This window comes from Danio rerio, chromosome 15 (assembly GCF_052040795.2).
Source record: "Danio rerio strain M-AB ecotype USA chromosome 15, GRCz13ab, whole genome shotgun sequence".
NCBI classification, from domain to species: domain Eukaryota; kingdom Metazoa; phylum Chordata; class Actinopteri; order Cypriniformes; family Danionidae; genus Danio; species Danio rerio.
In genome coordinates, this window is record NC_141035.1 from 32,583,291 (window position 1) to 32,600,113 (window position 16,823).

At 34.8% G+C, this 16,823-nt stretch overlaps 1 long non-coding RNA gene across 1 annotated transcript in view; it reads left to right on the plus strand.

Moving 5' to 3' along the window:
* The window catches only part of LOC147833706 (uncharacterized), a 41,604-nt gene extending 32,834 nt beyond the window's left edge, over positions 1 to 8,770 (plus strand). The window contains exons 3-4 of the long non-coding RNA XR_015509695.1: positions 5,475 to 5,516; positions 6,705 to 8,770. This is a non-coding gene — a long non-coding RNA (uncharacterized LOC147833706). The remainder of the gene's footprint in view (positions 1 to 5,474; positions 5,517 to 6,704) is intronic.
* The last annotated feature ends 8,053 nt before the right edge of the window (positions 8,771 to 16,823 follow it).

A 16,823-nucleotide genomic window follows, 5' to 3' on the forward strand; every position in this document is an offset into this window, starting at 1 on the left:
AAATTTTATTAACTAATGCAGTATAAATTTTTAAATGATAACTAATTGCAAAAAACAAACAAACATAAACAATCAATTTAAAACACAGTGGAGTTCAATGCTGAATACAATAGTCAAGTAGAATCTGCCTTGGACTTGATTTGCTCACCAAAGTCTCTCCATTGTCACGTAACAGTATTTACATTTAAACAAAATCGGATTAATTTACACCATTAATTAAAGCATTTAATTTCAGTTAGTTTATAACAATAAAACAAACAAAGGGTTACATTAAATTTGAATCAACAATCTTAAAACCGTCCCCATCATTCTTCCTCTCTTCTCAGGGGGATGGTGGGCCAAAAAAAAAGTTAAATTGGCCTACGGGCCCTACTTTGGGCATCACTGGGTTAGAGGCAGAGCACAAATTCCAATTATGGGTCACTATTTTCATTTTCACTTTTAAAACCAGTCCTTATGGTAAATTAAATAAACAATAAGAAATGTATGCATCAGGGGCAGGTTTCTGTTTATGTATAGTTGGTTATGATAGAACAATATTTGGCTATTAAGATATTTAAAAATCTACAATATGGTGCTAAAAAAAATAAAAAATCTAAATATTGTGAAAATTGCCTTTGAAGTTATCTAAATGCAGTGTTTAGCAACTAATATTACTAATGAAAGATTAAGGTTTGATAATTTTACAGTTTTTTTTTACAATATGAAATTTACTGTTATTTACACAAGTAAATTAATTAAAGTAAATTACAAAATGGGGCATCACAGTGGCACAGTGCGTAGCACAATCGCCTCACAGCAAGAAGGTCACTGGTTCAAGCCTCGACTGGGCCAGTTCGCATTTCTGTGTGTAGTTTGCATCATCTGCCCGTGTTCCCGTGGGTTTCCGTTGGGTGCTCTGGTGTCCCCCACAGTCCAAAGACATGCACTATAGATGAATTGGGTACGCTAAATTTTCCATAGTGTATGAGTGTGAATGAGTCTGTACAAATGTTTCCCAGTAATGGAAAAGTTGGCGGTTCATTTCGCTTTGGCAGCCCCAGATTAAAAAAGGGACTAAGCTGAAAAGAAAATGAATGAATGAAATTACAAAATTACTTCATGGAACATTATCTTTATTTAATATTCATACTGTATAAAGAAATATCAAGAATTTGACCCATACAATTGCTAAAAATATATACTTGTGTAACATAAGACTGCTTTTGTGGTCCAGGGTTAGGATTATGTTTGCATTTGTACCTTACTTTTGTGGTTTTATACAGTTTTAATTGGATGGTTGACTTGTTCTGAATGCATAAGAGACTTGTTCAAAAGCCCAAAAATCTCAAACTCTCAAAAATCTCAAAATCTCCAAAAAACACAAACTTTTGAATTTTAGTTTATCTTTAATTACATGCCTGGCAAATCAGATATAGCCTAAAAATCTAAAATATTCTATAAGACAATGTTTTTGACTGGAAAAGGTCCAGCACATAAGTGCTCATTGTTTTGATAAATCAGAGATTACAAATTTCTGTGTTTGTTGTTGTTTCTGGCTTGCTTCATGAATCACATCTAGCAAACAATGACATTCAAACAGTATTGAACTGACCTGAGCATTGTTAAAATAAAAAAACGACATTCTAATGATCCAGACTGATCTCACGAGGAAACATAACTATTTTACGTTTTGTCAGTTAAGAGGCCTTAGAACTCGTACAAGTTCAGTCGTATGGAAATATATGATTTTTAAAAGGAGGCATGGCACTCAACCCTACCCCTAAACCCAACCATCATTGGGGGATGAGCAAATCGTACTAAATTGTATGAATGAGATCGTACAAATTCATATGAATTAGCCACTAAATCAAAAAGTTACGAATTGCCGTGAGATCATGTTGAATGAACTAAACATGCAAGATGCATTGAACTTGTTTCATAATGATGAAACAATGTACATAATTTTAAGCATTGCATGTTCATCCCTGTAAAGCTTCTTTGACCTAATGTGCAGTGTATAAAGCACTTAAGATACAACATTGATTTGACTTGTCGAATACAGGACAGCCATTGTGACTCGCAATTTGAATCTCGATTCATTAGAAAACCCCCACACTTTGGTTATTTGTAACTGACACTATATTCTTTATTTATTTATTCATTTTTGGTGGAAGCTAAATGTCATTACTTATTTTCCACCACGGCAATATGTTGTCGCTCGCTGGGAACAATTCCAGCACAAGCTTCATCAGTGTGGCCGATTCATCACATTCTCTTCAACAGAAACATAGATTACAACCTACAGCCGGCACGTAAAGGAACCAGGTCAAGGACCAACTTGATGGATGGGGTATATTTAAAACATAGTTTACAGCCACCCACTTCCAAGCTTTTTCAATGACAAACAAATCTTGAAGTCCCCTGACAGATATTCAGTGCTTCTTAATTGATTAGCTGTTTCTCTCACCTGAACAGAGGAGGGCTAAATTAAAGAGTGGTTGTGTTTTCCTAACTGACACAGGCACTTTGTCAGTGAAAGGTTATTGGCTTTTCTCCAATCCTCATGACCTGCCAGCGCAATCCGACGGGGAGCCTACGAATCCAACTTCTAATAATTCCTCCTTGGCAGTTTTAAGCAGGATCAGTGAGCGAAGTGCTTGTACCGCTGGAAAGGAGAAGGCATTTAGATTCTGATCACAAACCAGATTAACCTCCCCCGGTGCAACAACATGGATAAGCGCTGCAGCTTTGTGTTGTCTGGGTAAATGGCATAGCCTATCTTTTGTCACATGTTTTGGAAAATAAACAGACCCATTTCAAGAGTTTTTTTTATATTGATGTTCATTTGTTGTTGAACTCTGGTAGCAGTGTATTCTACATTTCTTGGGGCAGTGAAAGAGTGTAAGCTAATAAAATAAATGTAGTGAAAGCTCATGATGATAAAGAAAAAAAATCTCCTCATAGCATATTAAAAGCACTATTAAGCTCCTTTTTTGTGATTATAATTTTATCTGTGATAAAAGTGACTGATTTTGTGGTGGTAATTCTTTTTATTTACAATTTTGCAATTAAATATATATATATATATATATATATATATATATATATATATATATATATATATATATATATATATATATATATATATATATATATATAAATTATATTTTATTTGCCATATTAGGTAGCCTACTGTTAGGTGTGCAATCTGACACAATTTTGGTCTCCTGTCAAGAAAAGATCTAAAATGGATCTAAAACAATAGGGATTAAGCCAAAGGAAAATTGTATAGCACTTATTTTTTATTCACGATTTTACTTTATCTTTCTCAGATTTCATATCAAGAGCATCTGACACCACAAAACACCCAATTTGCGCTGTGTTATTCTCTCGATTTTCACCACAGAATGTCTTATCCCATCTTTGCATTGACTTCACATGTAAATCACTCGCCCTTCATCTGTGTATGCTTGCTTACTTAAACCGTAGTGTATTATAATGGTTTTGAGGGCGTAGGTGAGAGGGACACTCAAATACATCACGTGTGCCGTATATGCAACTTCTTTTAAGTCATGTAAAACAATTAATTGCAAACTGAAATAAATATAATTTGATTATGATTTGGAATTGGATGTTTTGTGAGATTATCAACATTTTTGCCATTATTTTGTGTTTAAATTAAGAATTTTGCAGGATCGCAAAAATGCGAGACTTCTTATTGATTTTGCGTTGGATTCAGCGATCGCAAAATCGTGAAAAACTATAGGAGGTCTGTCTATCAGGATCACAGTGAAACCCCAGAATTCTAATTAATTAATATTTTCCACTATCCTTCAAACTAGGTTTTAGCAAGGATTTATTGATGGGTCATTCTTATATTGGACATTTTATTCTCATTAAAGTTATTAAGAACATCAACGTATATGATTGTGGCTTGAAACGTATGCCAGTATATTTGGTGGTTCATTCTGCTGTGGTGACCCCTGATAAATAAGTAACTGAAGGAAAATGAATAATTTATGTTATGATCAAATCACTTCCGTGACAACAGAAAGGTCAAAGGTTTGTTTCAATTTGTTTTACTCATCAAAAATCTAAAAATGTTAATAACCAATACATGTTTTTAACATTAATAATAAAGAGAAATAATACTTGAGCATCAAATTAGCACATTGAACTGATTTCTGACAAATCAAACGACACTGAACACTGAATAATGATCCTAAAAAGATTTATATGTTTAAATTATATATGTTTTAAATATCTGAAAAAAAGAAACTGGACTAAAGCAGTTTCAATTTACTAGAACTTCTATATTTAGCTGTTTTGACACAATCTACATTGTAAAAGCCCTATAGAAATAAATATTCATTGAATTGATTATATTAAAAAAGAAAAAAATACACATTTTAAATGGTTGTGTACACAATATCACAGTTTTTTGTTTATTTTTTTAATTCAATAAATTAAAAGACTATAAATAAAGCTGCAAATAGAATTTAAGATTGTAAATGGAACAGAGGATTAAAGAAGAGGATGGCAGGACATTTTAAAATGATTTCATTTAAAATGGAGCGGAAAAAAATCATGAAACTGGTCATTACTTAATCATTAGAAATGAATTGTTAGTTTATTACATTTAATCAGTTGGTGATGCTGTTATCGATCTGATTTGGGGCAGTTGACAAAAAAAAAAAAAAAGTTGGTGTCACTACTGTACAGCACAGCTTTGTAGATATACAGCCTCTGTTATCAACTTCATTGATGTGGTAAACTAGGACCTAAAAAAAAAAATTGTTCGTAAAAAAGATTAATCCAACGGTCTAAGAGATCTATTATGCAAACTCAACATAGAAAGTCTCGAACCAACAACCTTCATGCTGTGAGGCAACCATGCTAATCATCTATCCGCCATGCTGCCTGTCGTGACTCAAAAGTAATTAACATTTTTTGAGTATACATCAGAGCATGACGCCAACTATGCATGCTGATTTTCATATCGAATTTTTAACACATTCATAAAATATACTGAATTCTAAATAACAGATAAAAAAATCTAATCGTTTTGAGGAAGGAATCTTGATTTGAGTAAGAGACAAAAAACTGGCAGTGGTCAAAGGTAAGACTGTCCACCTGTGTACCAAATTTCATAGCTTTTTCCCATAGACTGTAAAATCAATTGCCTTTTACCGCAGCTTTATGGACTGACATCAAACCGCAGCAGAAGAAGAATACATTAATGAAGAGATGCCTACACCTCTAAAAATAATCATATATATATTAATTATATGCGTGTATATAATGTGTTTGCTGTGTGTACATACAGTGTGTTTATTTAAGAAAAAACTCTTCTGGATTACTGCCAGCTGTTTGTTATGCTTAAGTGTTTCTCAGGTGAGCGACAGCTTTGGCAGTCCCATATGGCTGTGTTCAGTCTGATTCTGTCAGGAGTGCAAAAGAGCTGTGAATAGTTTTGCTGTATTTCTTGGCAGATGTTTCTCTCAGGTGGGAGCTGTCGCTGATATTCCATACAGGTAATTAAGGAATAATAAATCTTGCAAGTGTGTGTGTCTATGTTTAATATGTTTATTAAACAGTATTAAATTATTGTCTGATTTGGTTTATTTCAAGAATGGATTTAGCCACTATATTTAAAATGTATTCAGCCATTGAAAAGGTTGCCACTTGACAATTCTCAGTTTTTATAGTTGTACTGTAATTATAAGGTATTAAAAAAATAATGTGTTGTCAAAAAATGAACATGAACATGTCTGAAAATATGACACCTTTTTCTTATTTTATGTACCAAGAAAAAAAAAAACTCTTATTGTTTTACCCTGTTCCACATAATTAGTCACGAGTGTTTTAGAAAGTGAAATTTTTTACATCACTTTAAAAATATGAATAAACAAGATTTCCAGTGGTCTATGGTTTGTTAGAATAGGACAAAATTTGGCCTAAATAAAATTATTTGAACATCTACAATCCAAGGCTTGAAAATAAATTGAGAAAACTGCCTTTAAAGCTTTCTAACAGTGTTTAGCGATGCAAATTAATAATCAAAAATTGAGCTTTGATATATTTACAGTAGAAAATATACTAAATATCTTCATGGAACACAATCTTTACTAAATGTGCTAATAATTACTGGCAGAAAAAGAAAAATCAATAATTCTGAGCCATTCAGATGTTTATCTATAAGGAAAAAAACGCTTGTGCATTCTAAAAATGCTGGGTTTTACACTTTCAATTTGTGTTTAGGCAACATGAAGGAATTAAGTTACCTTAAAATTTTTTGCAAATTTAAATGGATTGAATGTAAAACAATTAAATTGTCCCAAAAAAAAAAAAAAAAAAAACCTCAAGAATTGTGTTGTTTCAGCTCATTTTAAATAAGTAGCTTGAACAAACAGTAAACATCCTTTTTTTTGATGTGCAACATAATTTTGTGGTCAAGAGTTACATCTTGATTTTAAATTTGAAGAAAAAGTAATCAGTAGTTAAAAAATGTACAATTTACTCAAACACATAATCATAAATCACCAATGGATAAAAAATGAGAACTGTCAAGTGCACATATTTCCATATCTAAAGTCATTCATGTATTCATCCCTTCAATCTTTTGCACATATTTCTTTGAAAGATACGGTCTTAATATATCTACAAAATCACACCAGAACTTTTAAATCCTTCTACATTCAGCCCACTAATGTATTCCAAAGGTAATTGGACTTTTCTGGAAATCAAGCAGGTCATCTGGCCTAGTCAAAGAGAGTGGAAAAGAATAGCCGGCCACCTTTGCAGATCTCACCAGGGAGACGTCTGGCATAATTACACCCACCTGCCACGACGCACCACCCACAAACCCCTCCAAGTTGGCAGAAGAAAAAGCAGAAACCAAGGTCAAATAATACACGGCGTTTGGAAAGCTAGCTGATGAAAAGAAAAGGGCTCAGCATGGGGGATCTGACTCACTCTGACAGAATAGAAAATTACATGTAATATGCCTCCAGTCTGAGCTTCCTGGCGGTGAATCGCGTTACAAGTTTTGTTCCTCGTCCCTCACAGCATCAATTAAGTGACTTTGAGAGATTCTGACTGAATTGTGTGAGGACCAAAACCCATTAAAGAGTGACAGAAATGTAACTATAGGGTTGATGGGGCCAGCTGCGTTTTTTAATAATGCCTGCCAAGGTCTTTTCAAATAACAAATTACACACGTATATATAAAAAAACACCATTGATCTAGCCAATTTGATTCACTGGATATTGCTGTGTAATATCCAAATGATAAAACTGGCATCTGTTTGGTTTTGAAACAGCCTGCTAAATATTACATCATCTGTGTCTGAACAACTGTGGGGGATTTAAGACATGTTGTTTTTATTTACGCAATGATAAATTTAAAGATAGCAGTTCTTCCGATCCACAGATGGTTGAAGCAATTTTAGCTCTAATGCCTGTTTCACACTGCATATATTTTTATTTTCTTGGTCATATGAACAGGTCAAAGTGTTCACGTAGCACACAAGCAGTGTGATGCTATGCTACAGTGTAAGCACTGAGATTTATGTAGTACATGCTCAATGCAGACTATTTTTAGCAGATTGGTTTGTGTTTAATGTATAATGACCTTTTGGATGGAAATGTGGTTCTGCTTGTCATGTAAAATCATCTTTAGTGATGATTGACAAGGTAAACATATAGCACTTGCCTTCTCACATGTTTTAGAATCCTTTATTTCCTAGTAGAGGAATGTTACATTAACTAAAGATATGCATGTTCATATGGTAAGGCATTTTGACTTTTTATTATCTTTTAATTTGAACCAAATCACCATTAGCAGAAGCTTTCAGTGTGTTTCAAACATAATACAGTACATCAGCATCAGAAGGGCACTTTGGTGAAAACAACCCAGGCTCATTCTGAAAATGTACCTCTATATACATTTCTGGAGAGTGCCAAATACATCCCAGGAGCTACGTTTTTTAAGGCTTTTGTTTTTGCGAATCCACCAGAGGCTGCTGTGTATGCTTTTTAAAATCTCAATCTCTTGACTGTGCCATTTGCACCTGCTCTTCTCGCTTAAATCCACCAGAAGCCGCTGTCGACTGATTGACTGACTTACCGACCTTTCTCCTTCTCTAAATCCAACCAATAGTGTTTTCAAAAGCACTGATTGACCAGTGTCCATCCACTTCTCTAAACCCAATCATTTAAAAAAGCAATCCAGAAAAAGAAAAGCCCTGGCCTGATTTTTACCACATTTTCCAATTTTACCACATTCTCACTCTGTTATTTAACTCTTCTTCGCTGGACTCGAACCCCATTATTGTGGTCAACTCCTCTCTGTGTCCCAAATCTGCCAGGCGAGCTAACTGGACAAACCAGTAACAGTGGGAAAGCCTTTCACATGGAGGTAAGTGGTCAGCTGGTGAGCATGAAAAGGAACAACGTCATACAGCCCAGTAGCTTTTGTTTTAAAGATGAAATGCAGCCATATGTACTTCTGGCTATACATAATTCGCAAGAGGACATTTTTCATAATGATCCTATGTTGGAAAACAATCATGGCCACTATATTAAAGTTTCGTTCCAAACTAGAGTGCTCATTCTGGCCACTTTAAAAAGCCTTTTGGATTTAAAAGAGATGGACATTTCGATTCCCCATGACCTTTGGCCTGGTATGTATCAATCAGAGGGGTTCATCCCTATGCCTGAATTCTTTCAAAGCTGTGACACCCGGAATAGGGGTGCCCAAACTCTGTCCTAGAGGGCCGGTATCCTGAAGAACTTCATGGCGGGTGTGTTGAAGCAAGTTGGAGCTAAAGTCAGCAGGACACCTACCATCCAAGACCAGGTTTGGACACCACTGCTCCAGAAGGTAAACATGCTGTTTGTGTTCTGATTGCTTAGTTGTCTATATTATGACATACTATAAATATTAATATAATTTATGGGCTAATTTATAATGTATAAATATATTTTGTTGCAACAAATATATATAACTTTTTATTGCATTATTATTTCATATTGACTTTTGACAAATTTGCCTAATAATTCAGATTTTTACTTATTGACTATTATAATGTAAATTTACAGTAGTTTTCACTTTTTTGCTCAACATTTTACTTTGCATCCAATAATTCTGACTATTTAAATAATCATTTTGCACTTAGTATGTAATTATTAATTATTTATTGCATTTTTGTGTCATAATTATTCAGAGTTAAAGCTTTTGGAAACTGGTTTTAAATATAGAATATAAGAGCATTTAAGTATCTGGTATAAACTGGTAAAATAGGTGGCAGATGATAATAAAAGTCTGCATATTTCGTCATCGGTTTAAAATACTGTTTACACTTTCAAAGAAAAGTGGACAGATTTTTTTCTCACATTTTTCTTGTGATTTTTTACTTAAAGCACAGCTAAGATAGTTGATGCCCATTTAGATGTGTATAGCATCAGGTTGTTCAGTTTAGATTTGTAAAGGCTGTGTAGAGTTTTTTTTTTTTTTTTGCAAATGCAGTAGTCAGTACAGATGTATTGCTGGCATATTCTCCTCTGCCCCTATAATATCAACAGGGTTAAGCTGTCAAGGACATGTTTGAGTGTTTCTTCAGTCACGGCTTGATTTGAAGGTACAGTATCTTCCTCTGAGCTCTGAGTGTGTGTTTGTGTGGAACTGGAACAAGGTAACCTCACAATGACACACTTTTGAGTGCTGAGTGGCAGACGTGCTCATCGCATCACTTCCTGCTCAGTAGTTCATGTCAACTAGTTCATACGCTGCACTGAGCTGAATATGCTTTGACGAGTGTTCAGGTAAGGGCCATGAGAGACTGCTTCATCTACTTTCATGTAAAGTTCCATTCAAAACTTTGGGATTGTTTTTGAAAGAAATCTTGTTCGTGAAGGATACAGTAGTTAAAACGTACATGTATTTTCATGCAGATTTTTATATTTTTAAAGTTGCTTAATATGTGACCACAAAACCAGTCTGGGTGGTGTCACTGAGTCTCTGACTGAATGAATGACTGAATGAATGAAAACCAGTCTGATTTTGCTTGGGTATATTTTTAGCAATAGCCAAAAATGGATTGTAGGGGTCAAAACTGATTGATTTTTCTTTTATGCCACAAATCTATGAAATATTGAGTGAAGATCATGTTCCATGAAGAATTTTTGTACATTTCCTACCTTAATTATATCATAACTTATTTTTAGATTAGCATTGTGCATTGCTAAGAACTTTAAAGGTGATGTTATTGCTGTAGAACTATTGTTGTTTTTTTTTTTTGAAGCAGACATATTTTAAAACATTATAAATGTCTTTACTTTCAAGGTTTATTATATACTTTCTGAACAAAAATACTAATTTAATTGAAAAAAAAACTTTTTAATGATAAAATGATTAATTAATTGATAAATGATTATAGCACAACTGAGTTATATCTAACAGTTAATAGCGAACAAAACAATGTTTTGGAATTAAAATATAAATGTTAGAAAAATGGAAAAAATTAAATATAATTAATATAATGTATAATTTATAATTATTGATAATAATTCTATATAATAATAAATAATAATATAATTTCAATTAAATATACCGCAAGACTAATAATCAAATAAAAAGATATGGTAGGAAACAATAAGATTAAAGACACAACATATGTTACTTTTAAAAAACACCTTCATGTGGTATTTAATATATATATATTATATTGGTAACACTTTACAATAAGGTTCATTAGTTAATGCATTTACTAACATGAACTAATCATGAACAACACATTACAGCATTTATTAATCATAATTGAACATTTACTAATGCATTATTAACATCCAAGTCCATGCTTGTTAACATTAGTTAATGCACCGTGAGTTAACATGAACTAACAATAATCTACTGTATTTTCATTAACTAATGTCAACTAACATGAACAAATACAGAAGTAAATGTATTGTTCATTGTTTGTTCATGTTAGTAAATGCATTAATTAACCTTAACTAATGAACCTTATTGTAAAGTGTGACCATTAAATTTAAGTGACAATTACCTTAGTTCACCCAAAAATTTAAATTACCTCATCATTTATTCTCCCTCGTGTGGTTTTAAACTTTTACGAGTTTCTTCTGAAGAATTTTGAAGAATGCTGGTTGCAGGAACCCATTGTCATGATCACCAGAGATCTAGCCCTTGCAGATTGCTGGAAAACATTCACTATCACCCAAGCTACAATTCTGCCCTGAACTGCACTACGTTTCTCATCAGGCACCTCACACACACACCAGTTCTGGATCACCACTAATTACTTGCACACAGCTGTAGCTCATGAAGACAGGTTAGTTGGACTATATACAGTATACACAATTCTGTAGTGATGGTGAAATGAAGGTTTCTGACCAGTAAACCGTTCGACTCAATTGTATTGGGAAAAGGTTCATTACTCAAAACTTTCCAAATCAAAGCTCAACAAGGACCGCTGCTAGTTAAAGCACTGTGTTGGAAAATGTCAAGCTGGTTCATAACTGACCAGTTCATTCATGTAGTAATATAACAATAGTAATATAAACAAATTACTCCATGACTCTAGCTTTTTACGTACAGTTTAGGGTATGTTATACCACCGATGACTGTTGTAAAATCCAAGATAGTCAAAAGTATTTATGTTTATCATAAACTTACCGGTTCTACTCCCTCTTATTCATTCTGAGCAGGGATCGAACTGACAATTCCTGCATGGGAGGCAAATGTTCTGAGGAGGAGGCTGTAGGAGTGAGCCTTTTGGGCTGCACTTGCCAGCTGGCCTCAGTTACACACTACACTACAATATGCAGTGGCCCTTTTAAAAAATAGTTGTAAATATTAAACTTTAGTATGGTTCAAAGGGTTTTAACTATAAATTACTATTGTATTTAAGTTGAACTATGGGTGCACGGGACCAGTGCAGTGCTTTGAAACAGTAGAAATGTATGTAATTGACACCTAATCTCTCATTAAATTTTACTAACACACAAGGGTAATTAAACCTTTGAATCAAAATTCAAAGCAGTCACATAAGTATAGGCGTAAATTACATTTTAGACGTCACTAATCACATGATTATGGGAAAATGAATCAAGCTCTGATACACTGTATTACTGCGAGCTGTATCTTTTTTTTTTTGATACATGCTTCGAAGCCTCGGTGCACAATGTCACATTACCAAATTGCTGAGTCTAGATCTTCTGTAACTTTATGAATTGTTTCCTAGTCCAGTCCTGACCCTTGTTTTGTTCTTTGTTTATCATGTTTGCTGCTAGCACCGACCTCTGCTTGTGTCCATGTTTATGCTTCTGAATTACCTTCCTGATACAGTTTTTTCCTGTTTTGACAATTGCCTGCCTAAGTTGTAAATAAACTGCATTTGGACCAAAAAATATATATTATACTGCAAGTCAAAGGTCCCCATCAATTAGTAAGATTAAGTCATTGTGTTGTGTTTAAATGAGGTAGTTTCACTAGACAAAACACTCAGAATACTCACATAAGCCTATAGTCCCAAATGCAGTACATATATCAGGAATAGAAACAGTATTTATGTATCATACGCTGAGCTCTCAGTGTTGTTTGCTGTAAACGGCTCTTGTGCAGCTAAGAGCTTTAGAGAGGCCAAATGAAGTGAATGAGATGTAGTGTGTGTCAACAGCTGGAGGATTCTTCCTAATGACTAACAGCAGGTGCCCTCTGTGGAGAGACCAGACGCCATTATATCAACAGCCTCTGACTGATCAGCTCGCCTCTTTGACTTTAAGAGATGCTTGTCCTCTTTGGGGGGAAAACATACAATACAATCAAGATAAATATATGAATGCAGTAGACAACACGTTTGCACCAACTCTTTCAGTACTTGATCTTTTTTGTGTGTGTGTCAGTCTATTAGGTTACTTATAGATTCAGTGAAGTGCTTTAATAGGTGCATTTATTTATTGGATATTTGATGTAATCTCATCTGAAACATAAAGACAGGGCAGGACATCTTACCCCAGACATGCTCAATAATGTTCATCTCTGGTGACTGGGCTGGCCAATCCTGGAGCACCTTGACCTTCTTTGCTTTCAAAGAAGCAAAGGAGCACCATCCTGTTGAAGAATTTGCCCTCTCCTATGGTTTGTAATGTAATGGGCAACACAAATGACTTGATACCTCAAGCTGTCGATGTTGCCATCCACTCGCACATGCTCCCATACTGAATGTAATCCCACACCATGATTTTTCCTTCACCAAACTTGGCTGAGTTCTGTAAGAATCTTGGGTTCATATGGGTTGCAATTTGGGATGCAGTTCAACAGATAATTCATTGGAAAAATCTACCTTCCGCCACTTTTCCAAATAATCAATTAAAAGTCAAGTTATTATTTGTAGATTATTTGTAGACTTGGTATATCTGACTTAGAATTACTTATGTCTTAAGAATTCTGATATTCAACTCAGAATTTCTAGACTTACTATCTCAATATTTCTGCATTTTACCTCATCAATATTTACATGTTAAATGTCATAATTATTCAAATTAATTTTTTTAAAAAGCAGATACAATCTATGTATGTTCAGAGTTTTATTGCACATGCATACACCTTTTCTCCTAGATAGAGAATGACAACATTTACAAGGACATCAGTAATCCAATTATTTGCTCTAATCTGAATAAAACAATTATATGATTAAGGTGTTTGCATGAGTTGTTATTTGAATGTTCCTTTCTTGATTCCATTTTACATGTCGCATATATATATATATATATATATATATATATATATACATTGTATAATTCCTTACATTTATATAGCGCTTTTCTGGGCACTCAAAGCACTTTACACACAATGGGGGGAATCTCCTCATCCACCACCAGTGTGCAGCATCCACCTGGATGACGCTACGGCAGCCATTTTGCACCAGACCGCACCAGCTGATTGGTGGAGAGGAGACAGCGATGAAGCCAATTGGAATATGGGGATGGTTAGGAGGCCATGATGGACAAAGGCCAGTGGGCAGATTTGGCCTGGATGCCGGGGTTCAACCCCTACTCTATTCGAGGGACATCCTGGTATTTTTAACGACCACAGAGAGTCTCATCCCCGTCACTATACTGGGGCATTAGGACCCATACAGATCGAGGTTGGGCGCCCCCTGCTGGCCTCACTAACACCACTTCCGGCAGCAACCTAGCTTTCCCATGTGGTCTCCCATCCAGGTACTGACCGCGCGCAGCCCTGCTTAGCTTCAGTGGGCGACCATCTGAGAGTTGCAGAGAGCTAGCTGCCAGCTGGTTTTGATTAACGTCATTGCGTCATCAGGCTATCCACATTGCCACCGGAGTTTACATAATTTTGGGTGTTTCTTTTTTAATTTGTCAACTTTAACTGCAGTTTGGCACTTTCAGTTACATTCAAGAACATTTCATGCATGCCCCAATGACAAACGAGATATTGGATGCGAGGATGAACTGCTGGAAAAGTGTAGTTTTAAAAACCTCAGCATTTGTGGTGTGTCTGTGGTCCTACTGACTCAATAGGTGCAGAGAATAGTGTCAAACAGCCGAGTGTGTATAGACTATCCTGCCACAAAATGTGGCAAAAATAAAACATGACTGTAATAGTTTGATTAAAGTGTCCGTGCTGCACTTCAATAATGCTATTAAAATCGGCATACTCCACATGTCTTAATCCGTTTTCTGTTTAGTTTGATTGTGACCTTATTCAGATTAAATTAATGAAAAATCGCCATTTACATGGCAGACTCTTGATATTGTCTATATCATAAGTATATAGTATAAGTATTGTCTTAATCATATTAAAATCAGATTATTGGTGTCCATGTAAACATACAGTGACTACGTTTACATGGACATCAGTATTGGTGTCCTCAAAGTGACCTTACACCAAGTACACCAAGCGTAAAGATTTTTTTTTTTAAAACATCCATCAGCTTCTGAACAGTCTTTTCCTTTCTGTCAAAGTTGTGTCTGCAGTTGTGTCCACACTGTGAAAAATGGCACTGTCTCGATGAACAAAATAGGATCATTTCATTGTCCCCACCAGGAGATTTAATGGTTTTTGTGACAAAGCTAAATGATGCTTCTGCTCTCTCTTTCTCTCTGTCTGCTCTGTCCTCAACAACCCTCCATATACCGTCTATAATCTGACACTGTGTTGTTTGCATTATAACAAATGTGTATGCTTAGTGTATAGGTGTGTAAGCATGCATGTGTTTTTCACCATATAATTATTCGCACAACATGGAGGATGTGTAGATTTAATAAGTTGGTTGTCTAAGGCAGTGTTTCTTCTCATTGGTGTATTTGTACATGCCGCCTCTGCATATTAGTAATGTTTTAGATAATTACCTTACTTCATCATTTTGTTTTCTTACAACATCAAGTTTATTAGGTAACTGAAATAGGCTGTCATGCTTTAATGTTCAACACATTATTTTTCACATAATGTTTATTACAGCAGCACCTCTGTTCATACTTTACTTCCTATTGCTATTATAGACAAAGTTGAAGTCAAAATTATTAGCACTCCTGTGAATTTCTTTTTTTTTTTTCCAAATGATGTTTAAGAAAGCAAGGAATTTTTCACAGTATTTCTGATAATATTTTTCTTCTTATTTGTATTATTTTGGCTAGAATAAAAGGAGTTTTCATTTTTTTAAAACCATTTTAAGGTCAATATTATTAGCTCCCCTACGCAATATGCTTTGTTTTCCATTAACTACAAAACCATCAGGACAACCATACAATGACTTACCTAAATGCCATAACCTGCGTAATTAACCTAGTTAAACCTTTGAATAGCACTTTAAGCTGAATACTAGTATCTTGAAAAATGTCTAGTAAATTATTATGTACTGTAATCATGACAATGGCAAAATAAATCAGTTATTATAAATGAGTTATTAAAATTATGTTCTGAAATGTCTTGAAAACAAGCTCTGTTAAACAGGAACTGAGGAAGAAATATACAGGGGGCTCATTGATGTATATTATTTTAACATACACAATATTCATTTAAATCTATTTAAAAACCTCAAATTCCCCTAACATGCATGAATTGAGTTTGCTCCCTGTGTTATGACATTGCAGTGTGTTCCAAACAAATGCATTTGTCATATGAAGTGAACTTCAAAGAATAGCCAGTACTGAGGGAATAGGGAGCAGTGAACACCATAGGGACCCTTTCAGTTGGAACAAAGCTCTGGTTTTTATTAAACCCCTTGTTCTGAAAAGCCCAAAGTGTCCTGGCCTGTGAGCCAGTGTGTTGTGATTGGCCAGACAGCTTCATTATTTGTCAGAATGTAACTCCCCTAACTTTCAGGGCTCAATGGGCATTACTCTAGTAAAAACACAGGCAGAAAATATTGGAAATATGTGCCTACACTCACTCACTTTGCTGTTTGTTCAATCTGCTTAAAATGAGCTGAAACAACACAATTCTTGAGTTTTTTTTTTTTTTTTTGGGGGGGGGGGGGGGGGGTGATACCATTGACCACAATATCCTCATAAATCGCTTAAAGTCTACAGGTGTCCAGGGACAGGCTCTACAATGGTTTAAGTCATATTTAACCTACCTAACCTATTTAACGCTACCAGTTTGTGAATGTTAATGGACAGCCTTCACAAGTCAGCCCAGTAAAGTATGGGGTGCCTCAAGGATCAGTTTTAGGCCCTTTACTGTTTACAATTTACATGCTACCTCTGGGAGACATTATTAGAAGACATGGGATCAGCTTTCACTGCTATGCAGATGATACTCAATTAAATATTTCAACTAAACCTGACGAGACGTCTGA